General features: G+C 38.3%; 1 protein-coding gene across 2 annotated transcripts in view; it reads left to right on the top strand.

The window, feature by feature from the left end:
* Positions 1 to 21,026, top strand: part of LOC149625227 (cytochrome P450 4c3-like) — a 75,711-nt gene that overhangs the window by 23,488 nt on the left and 31,197 nt on the right. For both annotated transcript variants that reach the window (XM_089852021.1, XM_089852020.1), the window contains exon 2: positions 6,326 to 6,455. The gene's annotated coding sequence lies outside the window, so the exon portion shown is untranslated. The remainder of the gene's footprint in view (positions 1 to 6,325; positions 6,456 to 21,026) is intronic.

Genomic DNA, 21,026 nt, shown 5'->3' with positions numbered 1-21,026 from the left:
AATTTATACCTTCTCCCTAATAAACTAGATATCGCTTCTTGATTTTAGTGTGTTCAATACAGTATGGTGTTCACGACCTACACCAACCCTTCTACCAAGTCTGGATCTCTTCCCCATTCTCTACTAGCTTCTTTGGGTCTAGAGACCAATCAGTCATCACTCTACTTTAATATTTTTTCTTAATTTCTCTAAAAGACTAAAATATTTAGCCAATTCGGTACGTTCATTTGTATGAACTGAAGCATTGATCTGGAAGGGAATTACTTAGAAATTATGTTTGTAATTTTCTTCATACATACATTAATTTCGTATTGCCCAACAACTGGACGGTGCTGGTAAATGAAATTAGATTTTTGGTTTTCCCAAGTACTCACGTATGACTATAGTTGTAATATTAAGCAAACTTTCACCCTAATGTATCATGGGAAGCAGTAAATATATTTTGGTGAATCATGTGATAGTCGCAGCATGCCCAGTTCTTACTATTTCACTTTCTGTTATTTTATATACCTCTGTTACTTTACCAAAGAACAAAACATTTGTCTGTTTATACTCCCTTGAGTTGAGTTTTATTTAATTTTTGTATACCTTATTTTGTTGTTGACGCCATTAGATTCTTAAACCCTTGATGGTTAACCATAAATTCGAGGAATCCTGAAGGTCCTGGCTCAGAGCTCTCTCTTGCTCTCTGTGGCGTTAACGTTGCTAGTTGGAACGTGGCCCTAACGTTGTGAGAATGAAATCGATATTTTGGTATTTTAATACTAACAGTTATACTATTCTAGTATATTTTTGCCGCCGTCTCTTACTATAGATGGCACCGCACCAACCGTGATATTTTCCCTAAAAGGGCATTGGGCATCTCGGCCCCTTGTCACCCCCAACCCCTGACGCCCCAGAGATGCAATAAAAGCCTAGCTATAAGGGAAACGACCGAATATTTCATTCCTTCCAACAGATTCCCATTCCTTCTCTACTGGCTGACGACGAGGGACACCACACTACTGTTTTTCAGGGTAGCCACAGGTCAGGCAAAGGTTAGGGAATTTTAGAGTGGACCAAAAAGGTCATGGATTTTTAAGATTTTTGAACAAAGTCATTGAATTTTTAGATTTTTCGAACGTAGTCAGGGAATTTTAAGATTTTTCGAACGTAGTCAGGGAATTTTAAGGTTTTTCGAACGTAGTCACGAAATTTTAAGATTTTTCGAACGTAGTCAGGAAATTTTAAGATTTTTCGAACGTAGTCAGGAAATTTTAAGATTTTTCGAACGTAGTCAGGAAATTTTAAGATTTTTCGAACGTAGTCAGGGAATTTTAATATTTTTCGAACGTAGTCAGGGAATTTTAATATTTTTCGAACGTAGTCAGGGAATTTTGAGATTTTTGAACAAAGCCAGGGAATTTTGAGTTTTTGGAACAAAGTCAGGGAATTTTGAGTTTTTCGAACAAAGTCGGGGAATTTTGAGATTTTTGAAAAAAGTCGGGGAATTTTGAGATTTTTGAAAAAAGTCAGGGAATTTTGTGATTTTTGAAAAAAGTCAGGGAATTTTAAGATTTTTGAAAAAAGTCAGGGAATTTTAAGATTTTTGGACCAAGCCAGGGAATTTTGAGATTTTTGGACCAAGCCATAGGGAATTTTGAGATTTTTGGACCAAGCCATAGGGAATACATTAAGAGCAGTATGAAGTCTTATCTAAGAGAGCTACCGCTCTCTCAGAATTTTGAGATTTTTGGACCAAGCCATAGGGAATTTTTAGGGTTTTTGACCAAGCCATAGGGAATTTTTAGGGTTATTGACCAAGCCATAGGGAATTTTTAGGGTTTTTGACCAGGCCAGGGAACTTTAAGATTTTGGAACAAAATCAAGGAATTTTAAGATTTTGGAACAAAATCAAGGAATTTTAAGATTTTTGAAAAAAGTCAGGTAATTTTAAGGTTTTTGAACAATGTCTGGGAATTTGACTTTGGGTTTACGAAAATGGCACTGTTGAACCCGCGTTACAGCGTTACTTGGAGAAGTGGGGTAGGAGCTTATCCTTTATTGACATCACCGTAATAATAGTACCAAATTGCTCAAGACTCAATACCCTTTGTAAAGTATTAGTTGTTAGCTCCTTTCTTTTTACGCTGTACTCCATATATCGTTATTCTCCAAAAACGACTCATATGGGGACATTTATATATATGGTATACCTGCATTGTAAATTTTACAGCAAAAATGCAATAATTCCAGATAAGATCGCGATTTTCTCTTTTTGCGGAAAATCTGCGAAGTGTGAAAGGTTACGTAACTGAGTTTAAGAAAAATTGACCCGAAAATCGTGTAGCACTCTAGAAGATTTACCTTTTATGTTAAATTTCTCAAGAACCTTCGGGTGACAAGATTTTCACTTACGCTTTAAACAAACAAATTCCGCATATTAATTGCGTCACAGTAAATTGATTTACTTCGCTTATGGGCTACAAATCATCGTCAAAAACATTCCATTTAAATTCAGTTGAATCATAAGTAACGTAACAGCAATAAATGTGAACTCACTAGCTGTCCAAAAACTAGTTTTAAAGGGATGTACAATGCGTTTTGTTGGGGTGCGTCAAGAACAGATAGCTGTTGAATTGCACTCTCAAGTTAAAGGGGCTCACCGGCGCTGTTGGGGGGAGATCGCCCTTAGTTCAGGGGGAAAACACCCAGCTTTTTGGCCATAAGGAATGGCGCCACCGTCGCGGTGGGCGGGTAAGCAATATGCTAACCAACATTTTTACTGGCAACACTTGAACGCACACTGTCTATAGACCATTTCGATGTTACTAAGAGGGAAAGACGCGAGGGTAAGGCTTTACCTTCCATCTCGCTTTTTGGGGTCTGCGCTGTACGTCATATTGTATCACTAGCATGCGCAGAAACGGCAATGTATCAACCCCCTTGCATGCCCCGATACTGATTATTGCCTACCCCCTTTTTTACTCGAAAAGGTCTATTGACTCGGTTTATTCCCAAGCCAATGATTCCTCATGCCTAGTGCAGGTATATTTGTTAAAAGATAAGCTTAATAGACCTCGCCCCCACCTGACACGTTGTACATCCCTTTAATCTCTTAAAAAAATTTTACATGACCTTATCACGCATTGGGAAATGCATATCATACTTATTGCTGTTATGTCACTTATGGTATTTTGCCTAAAATCGAGTTATGTCAATCGTACGTACATTTGTAGCGCGACACGAAAAAGAGAAGGTTGCGCCTTATTTCCTCGAGGCTATTCCAACGACTGTCGCTTCCTACATTTTTACCCGGGAACCTCGACCCCCCCCTTCCCCCTGGGGTCGGGGTTGGGGGGGACCGGAATGTCGTTCGGCGCAAAAGGAAATTAATATCGATGAAGAATCATTTTAAGTTGGAGCAACCCCTTCCCCCTCGCAACCCCGCAAAACCTCCGGAGGGAAATAAAACTCGAATATGCGGTACTACCAACCAACACCCCCACACCTCAACCCCATTTGTGAATGATATTTTTACTTGTAAAAGGAAGATCGCCAGGGTTGGTTCGTACATACACCATGAGCGTATGAATTGTTTACTTTAAAAGTCATCTTAGAATTTTATGATCTGAAAATTATTTATTTATTTTATTTCATTTTCATGGCAACCCCAAGAAGGTTTATCACCCCTTTACTTCAATTAATTAATGAATTAATTAAGGCGTGGTTAATTAGATTGACACATCATAATTTCATCAATTAATCAAATGCATTTATTGCAACAATACCTAATAATGACTTCAAATTATGGGTGTCCAATACGGTTAAAGTATTCTACGTCCCAGCCACAACCTAAATATGCAAATAGGTTCTCTTTGTGTCCGGGACATACTGGGGTACAACAACAAAAAGAATGGATACAATCCCTTGTCCCTACCATAGCCATCGTGACAATCGTGGAAAGGGTATAACCCCCGTAGGTTGTTAATAATCAGGGTGGTTTTTCCAAGATTGCACCAGGCCTTAGGGGCCAGGAAGAGCGTACCGCATCTATTTTGTATCCTTGGGTTAGGTTCCATTCTATTTATGGGCATGAATGCATACATCTAACAGGAATCATCGTGACCCCATACCTCTACGCGGGTTTTGTGGGCCGTGCGCTTGAGAACTTACTATCTGTCACTCCTCATAATTATGACGTCTTTCTAGCTATGGTTTCTTTGGTTGGTAGCAACGCGAGTTCCTAAGCGCGCGCAAGATGCAACGCGTAACGAGATCGATTATTCATGCGTAATGGTTCGACGAGTTAGCTCCTCCCACAAAACCCGCCTAGATACGTTGAGAAAATGACTACTCAATGATTCCTATTAGGTGTATGGATTCCTGGTAAGGGGAACAGTATGGTAAAGCGCGGTTCGGATTTGCATATAAATCTTCCAAAAGACTCGAAGAATGGAGAAAGAAAAAACTGTACGTTTAATAATCGATACACACTAGCTGTGTTTGACCCGTTCGCTCGTTCGCCCGCATCTATAAAGACCCTTAAACTCCATGAACCGTTTTATTGCTCCCTATTCTTGTAGCCTTTGATTCGCTCTACTTTGACCTAATCGGACTGAACGATGAAAATTTCTTAGTAGAATGAATCTCTCGAGATTGGAAACAATGAATTCGCACTTATTTTCAATGTTGCTGAACGGCCGACTAGAGATGTGAAATTTCGATGACCCCTTTAAGAAACACTGAAATACAATGCTTATTTCATTAGGGGTCGTGACTAAAACACTCAAATCGTTACTTGTTTGAGGGATGTTCCTTATTGCAAAATGCCATGGGAGTTGGATTTTCAAATCAAATTTGTTTGCCCATATTCGGTCCTACCGCCCACCCTTTTTTGAACACCCTGTATAACACCGAGCCTCTTAAGCCTAGAAATAAGAAGAGTGTCTGTTACACCCTGTAGAACTTTAAAGGGGGGATTGAAATGGTACCTAAAACCTTGAAAGAGAGAGGGATGGAGTTGGTAACCTCCATACCTATAATGTTGCCTCTATACCCCCACCTACGGAACGGCACCGAAGTACTCCCAGCATCCTCAGCGTTTAGGTAGGCTCGTGCTGCATGGAATCTCAAAGAACTCTTGTTTTCAAAAAAGAAGCTTGTTCTCATCAGGGATAGATTTAATTTTAGGAGTAGGAATGGAGAACAGAGTAATCTGGGTACTCGTCAAAGTCCCGGACCCCCTTACACGGGACGGAGGAGCATGAAAGAAGAGGCGGGTCATAGCGACAGAGGTATAAAGGAATTGCTTATTTTTCGCGTCCCCGTCAACAACGTCATCAAAACGTAGTTTAAGTGAGCCAATAAGATAATTTAAACTTTTCGTTACGTGTCAGAAGGAGGGGCTCTATACTGAGTTATGAGTCGGACTGAGGTAAATACTAACCGTTCTCCATTCCTACTTCTAAAATTAAATCTATCCCTGTTCTAATACAAATACAATGGGGCTACGCGGCAGCGCTTAACAAAAGGGTAGTGGATCGCGCTGGGTATACACTTTGAGAGTTTCAGCACTCCATCTTACCTCATTTCTCCTGCTAAAACAACAATTTGTTTTTTTAATTTTGTTTACCTACAAAGTTTCAATTCAGACTTCTATCAAAGCTTCTCGCTAGCAACGAAACTGGTGGACTTTTTTGGTCTAGGAAAATTTTGTTATATTTCGGTATAACTTTTTCTCGAGTTACGACGACCTTATAGTTGAACGGTGCTAGATTGTTGGCGCTATACGTAGTGTACTTTGATCTACACAAAGTAAAGATTGATGAGTATCAGCTTGTAAAGAAGCCTTGCATGTAAGGAGAAAACCTCAACTATAAGAACAAAAAAATATATATATATAGTGTGTTCCGAACTCGGGGGATCTTTGTGTGTTAGCATCGTATATATCGCTAAATCGATTTTCTATTGAACCTTGTTTTTCCCAATTTAATCCCTTTCCAAGTTCACGTGCCTGAGAAAGAACGATTCGTCCAACATTTCAGGTGTACTTTAATCTAGGTACTAGTGTGTATGTATTATTTAGCTCGACGTGAAAAACTAAATGAGTAATTTTAAGTGGGATGGTTCTATGAACAATCGGTTTTGAGTCGAAAATGTTCCATACTTCTATGTTTTTGTCACAAAGGATATCCCCTAAACAAGTTATGAACACTAGGGAGTTTTACAGGTGGCCCCTTAATTAAGTTAGCATTTTCTTTCAGTTTCATACTTAAATTTAAGGGATCATCCGTAAAACATTCTAATCGCAACCTAATTTTTAATTTCTGCTTTATTTAATCAGGATATCGGATGTATGCCACTTTCTGATTGTAATCTACTGACCCCTCTTGTCGAAATCTAACCTAAAATGACAACGACGATGATGGTATAGACACCATAGTTCTTTTGACCTTTGACCCGCGGATAACGGGGTAAGTGTTTCCATTTATTTTATGATATCTCATTCTATTATCTAAGAAAATAAATCGATGATGTAATATTCGAATAAGGAAGGGACCAATCAATATATGGCGAGTATGAAATTGATATTGGTAGAATTCTTCTGGGTGGAGTTCAGAGTTCGTGATAGGCCATAGCCATTTGTAGAATAGTTTCTATAAATCGAAATTACCGCGCTCATTCACTAGCCACGAACCCCTAAGCCATAACCAGTAATCACGAAGACCTTATATTTCTACCGAGAAATGACCGGCCAACCCTTCAAAAAGGTCAAGAAATAGCAAAAAAATGTATCTAACATTTTTCTGGATTTTATTCTTTGTTCTTTTATGGGTACATGTGTACCGTACCCTTATATCTCCAATCTCCTCGTGAGTCTATCTGTCTTCGCGTAACCTTTTATGGAAGCGTTGAAAGAACCAGGAATACGTTGATTTCTTCGACTTGGAATCTTTTCTTTGCCTATCTTCTTGAATTAAAGGGGAGGACTTGTTAAAACTGTCATCCCTGACGTCAGGCGTAATGCATTTAATATTAGAAACTACGTGTGCGCCCAGATTTCCGCGATCTATGCATGAACCTCGAAATTCAATGCAAACGTGTTTGCGTGTTCTGAACGAGTGAATCTAGTGTCGACGGTTGTCCTATATATGTCAATAGCCAATGAAAATCGAGGAAGGAGGAGCCCTTGTCCCTTCCCTTTATCTTCAATCAGATGTGGTAACAGTGGTATTGCTCCTTTAAGGTTTCAAAGAAATGCTTTATGTATTACTGATACAACTTCTAGGAGAATTCAGTGATCTAACAAAGTCCTGACTGACTGACAGACAGACTGACTGATAATCAACGCCCAGCCCAAACCGCTTGCCCTAGAAGGCTGAAAATTTGCAGGAACGTTACTCATAAGTAGTAGGCGCGTAATAAGAAAGATTTTTTCCAATCCGCCGCCATCTTAATAAATGGCGCCCAGAAATGTAAACAATCTTCTCTATGCAACAAATTCCGCGCGTTTCAACCGATTTCTCAAATATTTAGTACACGGGTTTCCTTTAACCTATAGACGGGCTGAATGGTCTTTTGGGTTCGATTTGTTGCCATCTTCTTAAACGGCGGCCAGAAATTTAAAAACCCTTCTTTATGGAATAATGTCCGCGTGAAAAGTAACAAAAAATGTCCGGACGGGCTGACGGGCAACGCCGAGTGCCTTCGCTCCTAGGATGCTACAAAAATATCAGTCATCAGTAAAATCTACAATTCTATATACCATTTTGATGGAAATTCTTATTACACGCGAGCGACGCCGCAGGTAAAAGTTAGTTTTAATATAATGCCCTACAAAAGGTCTACTTTATGTTGGTGGGTTGGTGCTTTCAATTCGTCTCTACTTCTGGTTCAAAAGATACAAGCGTTTTTAAGTTTAATACGTTTCTTGGGAAGAAACATGGTTCCAATTGTTATATTCATTATTTTATAAAAAAAAATTCTAGTCCCTCGCATTCCTTTATATTTCTGATGACTTAAAGATAAGTAGTGGGTTTCGACCCTTAAGGGCTGAGCTGTATTCTAGGTTCGTTTCTGTAATATATTTCTCGTAAGTATTTTTGTTTTTGTAAACAAACTCACTGCTTCCTAACCCTAAATCGCTTCTGAACGCTTTCTTCTCTTTTTTTTTTTTGGTCCATAAACTCAAAAACAAAACGAGAAACACAATAAGAAGAAAAAAGAAATGTTTTAGTTTATTGATTGAACCCTAAGCAAAAGCAAGCTGTTGAAAAATCTTTTGAACCTTAAGGCTACTTGAGTTGTAACCTTACCAGTATAGACCATTTCGGTAAACCAAGCGTGAAAGCTAATCCAAGGCTGAAATCGTGGATTTTAAACCCATATAGTGCATGGTGAAGGAAACTGGGATAGAGATGGTGCATGTGTTTACAGGTATGCGATATCTGTCAGGAAATTAAAATTAGTATTCTAGAAAATCAACGGAATGGTCATCCTGAATTTCACTGTTTAAAATATAATTTTACTCGTGAAGAGTGTAGTGTTTTAGCTACTGGCGTTATTGGCGAAAAGGTCTATGAGGAGTTTTGCCAATATGTACCGTATATTCTTTGTTTTCAAAGTAAATTTCGTGGAATTTAGAATTTAGCAAAAATGGGGGGAAACTTTTTGTTTTCTAACTCTCAGATATATATATACAGGAATTTATAAAATTGGTCCATGAATGTTAATATACAGAGCGTTCCAATTTTGCCCCCACACCTTAAAAAAAGTTATGAAAATTAGACTGTTTTACGGATGACCCCTTAAATTTTAGTAAGAAACCAGGGATAGATTTAATTTTAGAAGTAGGAATGGAGAACGGTTAGTAGACTCATAGCCCAGTAAAGAGCCCATCCCTTCAACACGTAATTAATAATAAGATAATTTGAACTTTTCATTAATGAAAAGTTTAAATTATCTTATTGGCTGACCTAAACTACGTTTTGATGACGTTGTTGACAGGAACGGCGAAAAATACTTAATTCCTTTTTACCTCTGTCGCTATGACCCGCCTCTTCTTTCATACCCCTCCGTTCCGTGGAAGGGGGTCCGGGACTTTGACGCGCGCCCACCTTACTCCGTTCTCCATTCCTACTTCTAAAATTAAATCTATCCCCGAAGAAACTCAATACGGAATTCTATTTTAATTAAGGGGTCATCCTTAAAACGCTCAAATCCTAACTTTAAAACTGTGTCTCTTGTGGCAAATACTCTTTGATGAAATCGTTAAGGAAATGTTTCTATTTTAAGATAGTGAATTTTAATTCTTTATATTAATTATAGTGTAGACTAAGCTGCTTTTTACAATTGGGAGAATTGATTCGATTCACGATTTACTTTTAGTTTAGCTATTTACATAAACGTTTGGCAGTGGAAGGAAGCCCCGGCCGTTTCTTTTTGATTTTCGTCCGCGAACTGAGAACTCCAGGCGAATCAGATTTTAATATAAAAGTTTTCAGCTTTGTTTTTGTCTTTCTCGCCCCTGAGCTCTTAAGGTTCAGACCAATCGAATATCCCCAACAAAATAGGAGATAAAACTAAACAACAAAACGCCGATTTTGTGTAATTTTTTTCTTAAATGGACAGGGATGAGTTGACACGGAGAGCAAATTTTAGCCTTTTCTAGGGGAAAGACACGGGGGTAAAACATTGCCTTCCATCTCGCTTTTCGGCGCCTGCGCTGTAGTCTTTTGTATCATAAGAGGGAGTAGAAACGGCCATGGGTCAACCCCTTTAAATGGCGCGATACTGAAGGTTGCCTACACACTTTTTAACACTTCCACATCTTATCTCGTGGCAAGCGGCTGAGTTTCCCATCAACTTAGTGTATGCAAGGAAGATGGAGATAGGGAAGTTTGGTCAGTATAGGAATCTCTCTTCACGAAATGTAGCAGGTCACATGACTTATATTCGGCGTTAGTTTGAACTGCGCAGGAAACCGGTAGTGCCGCCTATCCTCAGCACGATGCGCGAGAAAAGTGCGCACATGCACATAGGAGTTATAGCGTTACACGAAACTTCCCTATCTCCATCTTCCTTGGTGTATGGTGAGGGTTGTCGGTCTAAAACCGCGTGTACAATTTTACTCCGTGTCTACTCCTCGCTGCTATAACAGACGTTGAAAGATTGACGTAGTATTTAAAAAATAGTTTTGTAGTTCGTTAGGTTATGATAGATGGCGTTGCTTGTATTTACTCAACGTGATTTTTTTTCAGTAACTATTACACCGATTTAAATGACATTTTGCATACAATTAGAATTAATTACGTTAGTTGTCGTGACGAAGCCGGATTTTTAATTTTGTAGTGGCTTCCATAGAGAGTGAGGCGCGTGATGCCCTGCATGCATAACTAAAGCTTATAGCAGGAATAGATTTAAATTTAGCTCAGTATAGAGCCCCTCCCTCCAACACGTAGCGAAAAGTTTAAATTATCTTATTGGTTCACTTGAACTACGTTTTGATGACGTTGCTGACGGGGACGGCGAAAAATACGTAATTCCTTTTTACCTCTGTCGCTGTGACCCGCCTCTTCTTTCATACCCCACACCGGTCCCGTGGAAGGGGGGCCGGAACTTTGACGCGCTCCCAGATAACTCAGTTCTCCATTCCTACTTCTAAAATTAAATCTATCCCTGCTTATAGTCAACGTCATAACTTTGTCTTCTTTTTAATTAAAGTTTATTCGCAATAAATATTTAGATTAAAAACATTGAAGAAATACTATCCCTTTAAACTTAAGAGTTAAAGTTTTCTTTTACTTTATTAACTTGGTTTATTTGCTAAAAATAAAACCCAAATAAGTCGTTTGCGAAATTTAATTTGCGACGAGGACTGTATATCTCCTTTCTTTTGTGGATTCTTAAATAAGACGTTCTCTAAAATATTTTTAAATCAATTTAAAGACTTGGGAATGTGTGAAGAAGGCAAACTTGAGGCGAGAAAGAGACGACGATTCCGAGGAGCAAATCGCCTCCACGAGTGTTGTTCTTCTTTTGGCGCCCCCCCCCCGCCTTTTCCTTTTCTTTGCTTTATTTCTTAAAAGAGACACGTTAAAGTGATGTGTATATAAACCACGCGTAAATCGATATATTGGACCCGAAACCCAAAGAAAGACGACTAACGTATAACTTAAAGGTTACAGTGACACTGCACCTTGATGCGATGTTTGCTCGCAATACGCGGCGTTTCTTAAAGTGGAAACGAAAGCTAAAATTACTCTACAGGATGTCAGCTAGGCAAACTTGCTGTATTCCCAGCTTGAAGGAGAAAGGGATAACTATAACCAGAAGTGAGATGAGACTAGAAGTGAAGGGCTCTAGCATTGGTAGTAGATCCTGGCACTAGTGAACAAATTTGAGGATTTTATGCCGCTTCCCACGCGCCTACACTAGAGAGAAAAAAATTGGTCGAGTTCCAAAAACATTTCCTACCCCCTTCCCCTCAACCTAAAGCGGCCGAACACGGACGCGGCTCCTTGAATCTAGTTCGGCCGTCTACCACCAGGAGCGTCTCACGTTTTGGAGGGAAAATTCAGAAACCGCTACTAGAGGGCCAACCGTTGGTGTGTTATCAAGAATATTCACCTTCGCCGAGTGAAGAATTTGGTTAGCTCAGTACTTCTGGTCTCATCTCACTTCTGCTATAACGTTTCAGTCTCTATCTCATCTGCGGAAAGGCAACGAAGTCTTCCCAGCATCCTTAGCGGTTAGGTAGAGTCGTACAGTACGGGATCGTAAAGGACGCCCCCTCTGTTTTAAAAATAGAAGCTAGTTCATAGCGAGTCTTGATCTCTTTCTCACTTTTAGCTTCTGTATTTTAACAAGAAGTTATATCCAGTTTATTAGGGGGAAGGTATAAGATGCCTAAGTATTCACGCGCCATAGTCCCAGTCCCCTTTTCAAAATACAAGGAGGGGCGTAAAAAGAGGCCGGGCTATTTCGCCTCTCCTCAGTCGGAAAATACCTAATTTTCGTCATTCGCGTCGCGCTGACGTGAGTTTTCGAGAACCACTGAGATGCTGGTTGTAATTTAGAGGCGGGGATTAACTCCGGACAGGCTATGTTTGGACTGGAGATAAAGCTGGAAATGTGCCGAATTTATACCTTCTCCCTAATAAACTAGATATCACTTCTTGATTGTAATATTACCAGTTATCTGTTTTTAATTTGACTCTAAAAGACGAAATATTTAGCCAATTCGTTATGTTCATTTAAATTATATTTTAATTTGCTTCTAATAGATTAGAGTTCGTAAAGCGCAACACCTTCCGGTGGATTCTTGTTGCACTTCTACTTAAAAATGGTGGGTGTGTTACCGACACTTTTAACCCGAATTATTATTATTTTTTTTTCACTGTTTAAGTCTGGGATAAACGAAGGAAGGTTCTTTTAATGCCCTTACCGCTATACTTCATGTCCAAGTACACTTGACAAACTCAAACCAAACTACTTTCCCATCAGAATGACTGTTTTCAAAACCATATGCCTTCCCATTGAAACAACATATTCTTGTTTAAATTTAACAAACAATTACTTCAAAGTAGCGCGCGTATATGTCAATTAAATTCTCACTTATAGACAAGGTGACTTTTGAACTTAAATATCTCGGGTAACAGATGGGAAATATTTTTGTAAAATCGTTGACACCGTTTTAAAATATCTCTAATTAAAAATAAGAATTACGGAAATCGACAACAGCTTTTAACGACATCATCGCTAGCTAGTGAAATCGTTTGCTACTCTCCCTTGTTCTTTCAAGTTTCAACTTCACATTGTCAAGTGCGCTTGAGATGAACTATAGCCGAACGAATCTTTGCACTTTCCATCTACTTCTTACAGTTTTATTCAATTTAGCGAAAACCCTCTAGTTTTTTCTTTTTTGTTTTTTTTTCATTGGGCCACGGTTTTATTAGTATATTTTTTTATTTGGGAGGTTGCTGAATACATTACCGCGGTTTATCCATCCGGTATTTTCAGCAAAAGACAGAATAAGAAATATTTCTTCGAAGAAAAACGCCTTATTTTTATTAAAAATAAATGAAATGATAAATGGTCGTCCGCGGGAAAAAAGGGAAGAAAAGTTTCAGAAAATTAGGCTTAGGAAACATTTTAAAGGGGTAATTAAACGCGTTAATTAATGAGTGTTTGAAATTAATAAAATGGGGTTGGTTTTTAAAACGGACTTAATAGTTTCAAAGAAGTAATTTTACTTAAACGGCATTTTTGAAATTTCCATTGACCTTGAAATTCTGATTTCAACCGAACGCGCTTTTCGTAGTAACTACGTCACTGTTTCAAATCAAATTTGGAACGTGATTAGAATTAATTACGTTTCTTGTCGTGACTTTTGATTAAATTAAATTAGGTCACGTGATTGGGATAAAATAGAATAAAAAAAAAAAGACGTAAATGCCGTTAAAATCTATCTGCAAGTTTACAAGGGTTAATATCTAATTCGGATAGATTAATATTTGCGAAGGTTGAAAACAAATTCTGAAAACCCGTATTAGTTTATCAACTTAATGCCGATCTTCTAAGGTTTTAACTTTAAGTCAATAAATATTTAGATTATTTGTCTCAAGTAAATATTTCAAATGAAAGCGCTTGTTAATTCGAACATTCATTGTTCTAATATAGCGAGATACTAATTGAATAGAATTCTGTACAGAAAAAACATAATCAGTTAGCGTAAACACACCATTTATAAAATTGTTGAAATGACCTTTCGACTTTCAATTTGACCCTTTCCTTAAGCCTCAGTTGTGTAAATAGTAGCGTACAATGCCTTAAAAGAGATAACTGCGATATGTCAACACAGTACCGCACTTTCTACGTATAATTCCCATAGGTATATGCCGCCCTCTATCTGTCGCTTTCGGTGAACTCTGGATATCGCGTTGTTTGGTCAAGTCCGTCCCGAGTCCCTTTGGCACTGAAGTAACTCTTTCGTCGTTATAGTGTTAGCAGTGTCAATCCTAAAGTCTCCCTGATAAATTTCAAAGATATACTTTACAGAATCCGAGTCCTTTCCGAGCTAGAGGCAGCCAACTCTTGTTAACGTTCAGAGTCAACTAACAAGTTGAGAAAGACCTATTGTAACGCCCCCGGCCTGGGAAACTTCAGTACGAAAATGTTTCATTTACCAACACCAGGCGACGTGTTCCAATGCGAAATCAAGAAGTGATATCTATTTTACTAGGAAGAAGGTGTAAGATGCCTAAGTATTCGCGCATCATAGTCCCGATCCCCCTTTGAAAATACAAGGGGGGACGTAAAAGGAGGCCGGGTTATTTCGCCTCTCCTCAGTCGGAAAATACGTAATTTTCGTCATTCGCGTCGCGCTGACGTGGGTTTTCAAGAACCAATGAGATGCTGGTTGTAATTTATAGGCGGGGATTAACTCCGGACCTACGTTTGGATTGGAGATAAAGCTAGAAATGTGGTGAACTCAGACCTTCTCCCTAATAAACTAGATATTGCTTCTTGGCGAAATCTAAGCGCTTATTACTGGAATGCATACGGCTAATAAGAACCATTGCGTAGCCGTTTTCTGAACGTATCTAGGCGGAATATGTAGCCGCTCCCCTCTCAGTGAGTATCACTCTGTATCCTTCTCTGTGAACTGTCCATTCACCATAACCGTTATGAGTGCTTATCACTGCCTCAATAAACCTCGGATATTTAAATTTGGACGGGTCTAAAGCGGCATATCTGGAATTTAAGCATTGTTATACTGCTTATAGGGGATACTGGCGTGGAAGCCGACCACGGAAATCGATAAAGTAGCTTTTCGGGGAGTTTCAGGCTTTAGGGCGAGGGGGGGGTGAAGGGGTGGGGCTGTCTCAGGAGAATAGCATCGATTTCTTGGCCCATCCGAACGAACTTCTAGATTTAATTAGTCGGAATCTCAGCAAACACACTTGGGAAATAAAGAACGTATATTTTGGCACTTCGGGACTTGTAGCCCATCCCCGTTCCCCGTCCCGCAGACCCCCTTGTTTGTATTTCCAGCTTTTGAATGATGGCCCCTCCCCCTTTTTCCCCGGATTTCATCCCCCTAGCGGATGATTTCCGTGTGGTTACAACGTGATTTGGAAACAAAATAAGTAAAGGAAGTAACTTTTTTCTTCGTTGGTTTGCCAAGTTCGTGTGTGTGTGTCTGACTTCGTTTGAACTGAATGACTTTGATCAAGAGAAATGGCGGTTCTAGACTTATACTATCTAGACTTGGCTTGATTTATTATTTACTTTTGAGCCGATATACTGTTGGTTGGTATTAAAGATTATTAATGTTTTATATAAGACCGTTAAAAATTATGATGAATTTACCAGGAAATTTTTAAGAACGAAAAGCGCCGTATCAAAATCAAAAAACCCTATAATGCCTAAGTATGGGTTTGCAGTAATGTCTATCTCTATGCGAAACGAAATTGAAGAGACTGTGGCGCCATCTATCTTCAATATTGGAAAACATTACTTTATTATTGATAATCTTGTATGGGTTCAAAATTATAACAGTTTTCGCTACAAACGTTTTTATATCGCCATTTTTAAACCAAAATGGTGGTTAGATTTAAACTAAATATTTTATAGACATTTTAGAGGTAAAAAAAATTGCATATACATTAGGTCATATGGTTCCATACAAGATGCCTGTGAAATTAGTCGAAGCTTGTTCTATAGCAAAAGGTGAACTTAATACTCCCTTTAAAAACGTCCATAAAAGACGAGAGCGATTGCGGTGGGAAAAGCCGCGGCCATAGACGATCTTAAATTTCCGATGTCAAATTTAATCTGGTCTATTCAAAAGTGATTGAAAATCGATATTCGCTAGATTCCAATACGATATATAACTTCAAACTGCCACCGTTGACAATATAACTATCCCATACTCTTCACAATGGTGTCAAGTTAAATTGACTTCAATAAGTGTACGTTATTGATTGTACCATGGGTAACCGTATAATCATAAGTATGCCAAATTTCTTTTTATTGAATTGGTAATGACTAATGAAATTTGTTTGCTTTGTCTTTCATAATTTTCATGGTATTTATAGCACACTTACGGAAAAATATTACTTATAGTGAACTACATACCATAGGAAACTGTTACTATTTTCTTGTTATGGACATGGCTCTTTGAAGTAATGGTTTTGGAACAGTGTATCATTTATATAACTGCAATGGGGAAAAAAGACAATTGTTTTAAAAAATGGGTTACCTAACCATAACTTCGAGTAACGCTGATAAAGATCTCGAATTTCAGAGTGCACTTTAATCAACTCCTGACAAATTTCGGTGGTCCAACTATATTTTTTTCTTTCTTGGAACAAATTCTTGGAATGTCGACGGCTAAGATACAGTTAAACTCAGTTGATATCCAAACTGACAATAGTGTCTCGTCGATACCAGAGGTAAATAGGAAAAAACAGAGAGTGAGCTAGGCACTGGTGAGGTTAATGATAGGCGGTGTACTCCATCTAATTCTTGATCTCTTTCTCACTACTAGCTTCGTTGGCAAGAGACCAATCAGTGATGACTCTATTTTAATATTACCAGTTATCTGTTTTTAATTTAACTCTAAAAGACGAAAATATTTAGCCAATTCGGTTTGTTCATTTGAATTGGAAAGGGAACACGTTATAAAAATTATATTTTAATCTGCTTATAGGGGGTTATAATAATAGATTATATTTCGTAAAGTGCATCAGAGACAACGTGAAAAGCATGTTGCCAGCTTCACTTTCTGTTATACTCTATTGACCTTTGGCGTTACTTTGTTACTAACAGACAGGGTGGGACCTTATCACTTAAATTAATTAACTAAGCGACATTTAATTATGTTAACACTGTCACTCCATGTCAATTATTAATTAGAAAAATGCCGGAAAATTCAAAAATTCATATTGAAAATATATTTTTTGAGCTTTCACTGCCATTCAGTATTTTTTTTTTTTATTGACGAAGCCAAAAATCTTCTAAAACTGGAAAGGGTGTATTGATAAGAGGCAGTTTTATCTCGAACACGTCACGTTGGGTTTCAAAGGCTTAACAAAGCGTAACCTTATAAAAATTCCAAACTGAAATTGAGTTTTTGCCTTTAGAAGAACACTATTTTCTTATTCATCGCGATACACCAAATATATATGTATTTTTCTCGAATTTCGATGGGCTATTTCGACGCGATACTCGCGCTACTATAACCACTGCCCTTTCTGAAGTACTGTATATAACTAAACACAATTACGCTGTTGAAATTGTACTTGGTTATTTACAATGGGTGCTTTTTTTACGTGGAAATTCACGTTAACGCTTAACCCTGTAATGCTCTCTATAAATATGGGTCTCCCATAGGGGCGTTTAGAAACGGTTTTATAAGTTCAAAAGATACATTCCGTAAGTTTGTCACTGGTTACTGAGGGCTTGTCATGAAGTGACGTAGGTCATAGATTCTCGTAAAGCGAAGCCTGGTCAGGCGCTGTCAAAGGCTTAGCTCAGACTAAACAGGAAGATGGAAGTCCTGCAAAATTAACCACCGAGTGTAGTCTGCAATTCTCGCTTGCTGTTCTCAAACTAGCTCGAGCTGATAAGTCTCTAGCATTACGAAGTATATGTAGAGTCGCACTTATGGAACAGAAATACGGCGCCACGAGACGCTCGTAGCAAGTAAACTTATCTTTAGTTCACAGGCTTATGGTCTTGCGAACTTATATTATACTCTATTAAAGTGTGGATGAACTTGGCTCGTATCTATCATTGAAAAGGCCCATTTTAAAATGTAAAACAAAAATCAATATATTGGGTGAGAGGACTGCTCGTTGCTTTTTGTAGATAACCAGGTTCTGAACTTTCATATTTGACAGAGTATTCTTTATTTTTTTTATTATGGAAACCCCTTATTATTTGGTGCACCCTTGCGTCTAAAATGGCAAAAACTGCCAGGCTTTGATTGCAGTTTTTCTTTTTCTTTTCAATAGCATTACGATATTATTCGAGTTCGTTTTTTTTTCAATGAGAGATAAGCCTTTTTTTCCTATGAATAACAATACAAGTGACGTGCGATAGAATTCGTCAGTACCGTTTGTTCTATTTTCTTTTAATACCATACATTTTAAACTTGGTGCGCATGCGTGGAAGTATAATTACGCCAATGTTTATCATTATACTAGCTGTTACTCGCGGCGTCGCTCGAGTGTAGTAAGAACTTTCATCAAAATGATATAAAGAACGGGTAGATTTTACTGATGACTAATATTTTTGTAGCACCCATAGGAGCGAAGGCACTCGGCGTTGCCCGTCAGCCCGTCGGGACATTTTTAATTACTTTTCACGCGTACATTACGCCATAAAGAAGGGTTTTTAAATTTCTGTCCGCCATTAAAAAAGATGGCAACAAATCGAACCCGAAAGACCATTCAGCCCGTCTATATGTTAAAGGAAACCAGTGTACTAAATATTTGTGAAATCGGTTGAAACGCGCGGATTTTGTTGCATAGAGAAGATATTTTTTTACATTTCTGGGCGCCATTTTTTAATATGGCGGCGGATTGTAAAAAATCTTTCTTAGTACGCGCCTAATATTTATGAGTAACGTTCCTGCAAATTTTCAGACTTCTAGGGCAAGCGGTTTTGGGCTGGGCGTTGATCTGTCTGTCAGTCAGGACTTTGATTTATATAGATATAGATTAAGAAAATAGCCTCCGAAAATTTCAAACACGTTAAGCCTAGGCCTAGTTTGAAAATTAATGAAAACTGAAAAGCACGCGGATTCGAAGGATTTGTCTCGCACCATTTCTACATTTAGTTATAGTTCTAGTTTCAGAGTCTGAAGCCAATCAGGTACCTTTTCCAGAAATGTACGTACCCTAAACTTTCTTAAACACGATTCCTGGAGTATAGTAGGCCAAAAGTAGGCCGTTGACGCAATTCCTTCAATACTCGGAATTTATAGAAAAGTTTTCGGTTAAATTTCTTTCCAGCAAGTTGACAATTGAATTGTATGATTCTCTAATTCAATTTGGTATAGCGCGCGGCACGGCATTTTTCATCTAGTTTCCAAGTCGCCGCGAAGATCAAATAAGGTAGATTACATTATATTATTGTACGTTACATTTCCGGCGGCGACACCAATAATAGAAAGCCGAACATAAAAGGAAGTTGATTTCCAATATAACAACCGTAATCTCGACTTGAAATCTTTTCGCTGGAAATGAGATTCATTTCGATTTTCATTTATTATAGGAATTGCATTTCTTTTGTAAAGGGTTTGGGGCTGCAATACGTAGATTTCTCCCACTTGGAATCTTTAACATTTCATTTTCTGAGTTTCTTTGCTTGATTTAAAAGGGAGGACGCGTAAAAATCGTCACCCCATGACTTCACGCGTAATGTATTTGAACTTAGAAACCACGTGATATTGAGGATCTATGAACGTCGAACCCGAATGTAAACAAGATCTATTTGCGTGTTCTGAACGAGTAAACCTATTGTCGACGCTTGTCCTATATATTTCATTAGCCAATGAAACACGAAGAAGGAGGAGTGGGCGGTTTATCAAAGTTTTAAGTCCATCCCATTACCTTCAATCAGATATTAGTATGGACAGGGATAGATTTAATTTTATAAGTAGGAATGGAGAACAGAGTAATCTGGGCGCGCGTCAAAGTCCAGGACCCCCTTCCACGAGACGGAGCAGTATGAAAGAAGAGGCGGGTCATAGCGACAGAGGTAATAAGGAATTACGCATTTTTCGCCGTCCCCGTCAGAAACGTCATCAAAACGTAGTTTAAGTGAGCCAATAAGATAATTTAAAGTTTTCGTCACGTGTTGGAGGGAGGGGCTCTATACTGGGCTATGAGTCGGACTGAAGTAAATACTAATCGTTCTCAATTCCTACTTCTAAAATTAAATCTATCCCTGGTATGGATAAGTAAGGATTCCAAGTAGAAGAAGCCTACGTATTCCTGGTTGGGGTTAAAGACAATGTGTAGGTTACTGGTCTGAATCAGCTAATTAGATAGTTGTAGAGAGTAAATACACTCGGGACCTGAGATTTTGTTCCTTGTGGGATTCATTTGGCAATCTGGTCAGAGCTAGAAGAAATTCGTGATTAGACTTTTAATACAGAAGTCAGCTTTCTTCTCTTTTTTTGTCTTTGCCCATATGCACCTGACCTTTCTTTTCTGTCTAAAAGATTCGATTGACCCTTGAATTGACTACCAACTAGAATATTAAGCAGTTAGGTTTGATCTGACCATTTCAGCGTATGCAGTGAACTTAGGGGAATACATTATTTACTTCCCCCTGCATAGTACCTACGTTATTCATTACAACGACTGTTGATATTCGAGCATTTTTGCTCGTGCATACTATGAGTTATACCTGTTTTCCTGTCCCCTATTGAGAACGATTATAAGATCCATGTTACCAAAAGTTCATGGATAAAAACAAGAAGTATGCTTCGTTCACAGTTCCCTGCCTTTGGCTGCAGACGCCAGGGAAAATGAGAAGCTAACGACTAACTGAGCTAACTTTGGAAGTCAAAGTTTATAGAGAAAGGTACTAGATGTCAGCTACGCTACTTTAGGTCTTAGTCTTACAGTCTAGGAAATAGTTCTTAGGACCAGTGACCTCCTTAGCATCCAAATTAATAAACTGATCCTAAGGTTTGATCCCTCCTTAGTTTTCTCATAGATATGCGATTAATAAACTGGTCCCGATGAAGACCAATAACCCCCACTTCGTGAATTTAAAAACTGCTCCAACCACAAGGCCCCCAGAGATCCTATAATTCCTATAAAAACGTATATTTTTAAAATCCTATAAAATCCTATATTTTTGGCAAAAATCGTCCAAAATCCTATAATTTTGAAATTTGCGCGAATTTTAAGCAACCCATCGGTTAAACCAAGACTCGGATCTAAAAATATCATAAAATGGGGATGGTTTCCTTAGTATTGCAGCTTAACTAATTAAAAATAGCTCGGCATATTATGGTTCTG

Source organism: Phalangium opilio, unplaced genomic scaffold, assembly GCF_054372755.1.
Source record: "Phalangium opilio isolate 3A_F unplaced genomic scaffold, DU_Popi_V2 ptg000105l_1, whole genome shotgun sequence".
Taxonomy (NCBI): Eukaryota; Metazoa; Arthropoda; class Arachnida; order Opiliones; family Phalangiidae; genus Phalangium; species Phalangium opilio.
This window is presented reverse-complemented; position numbering and strand designations above follow the sequence as displayed.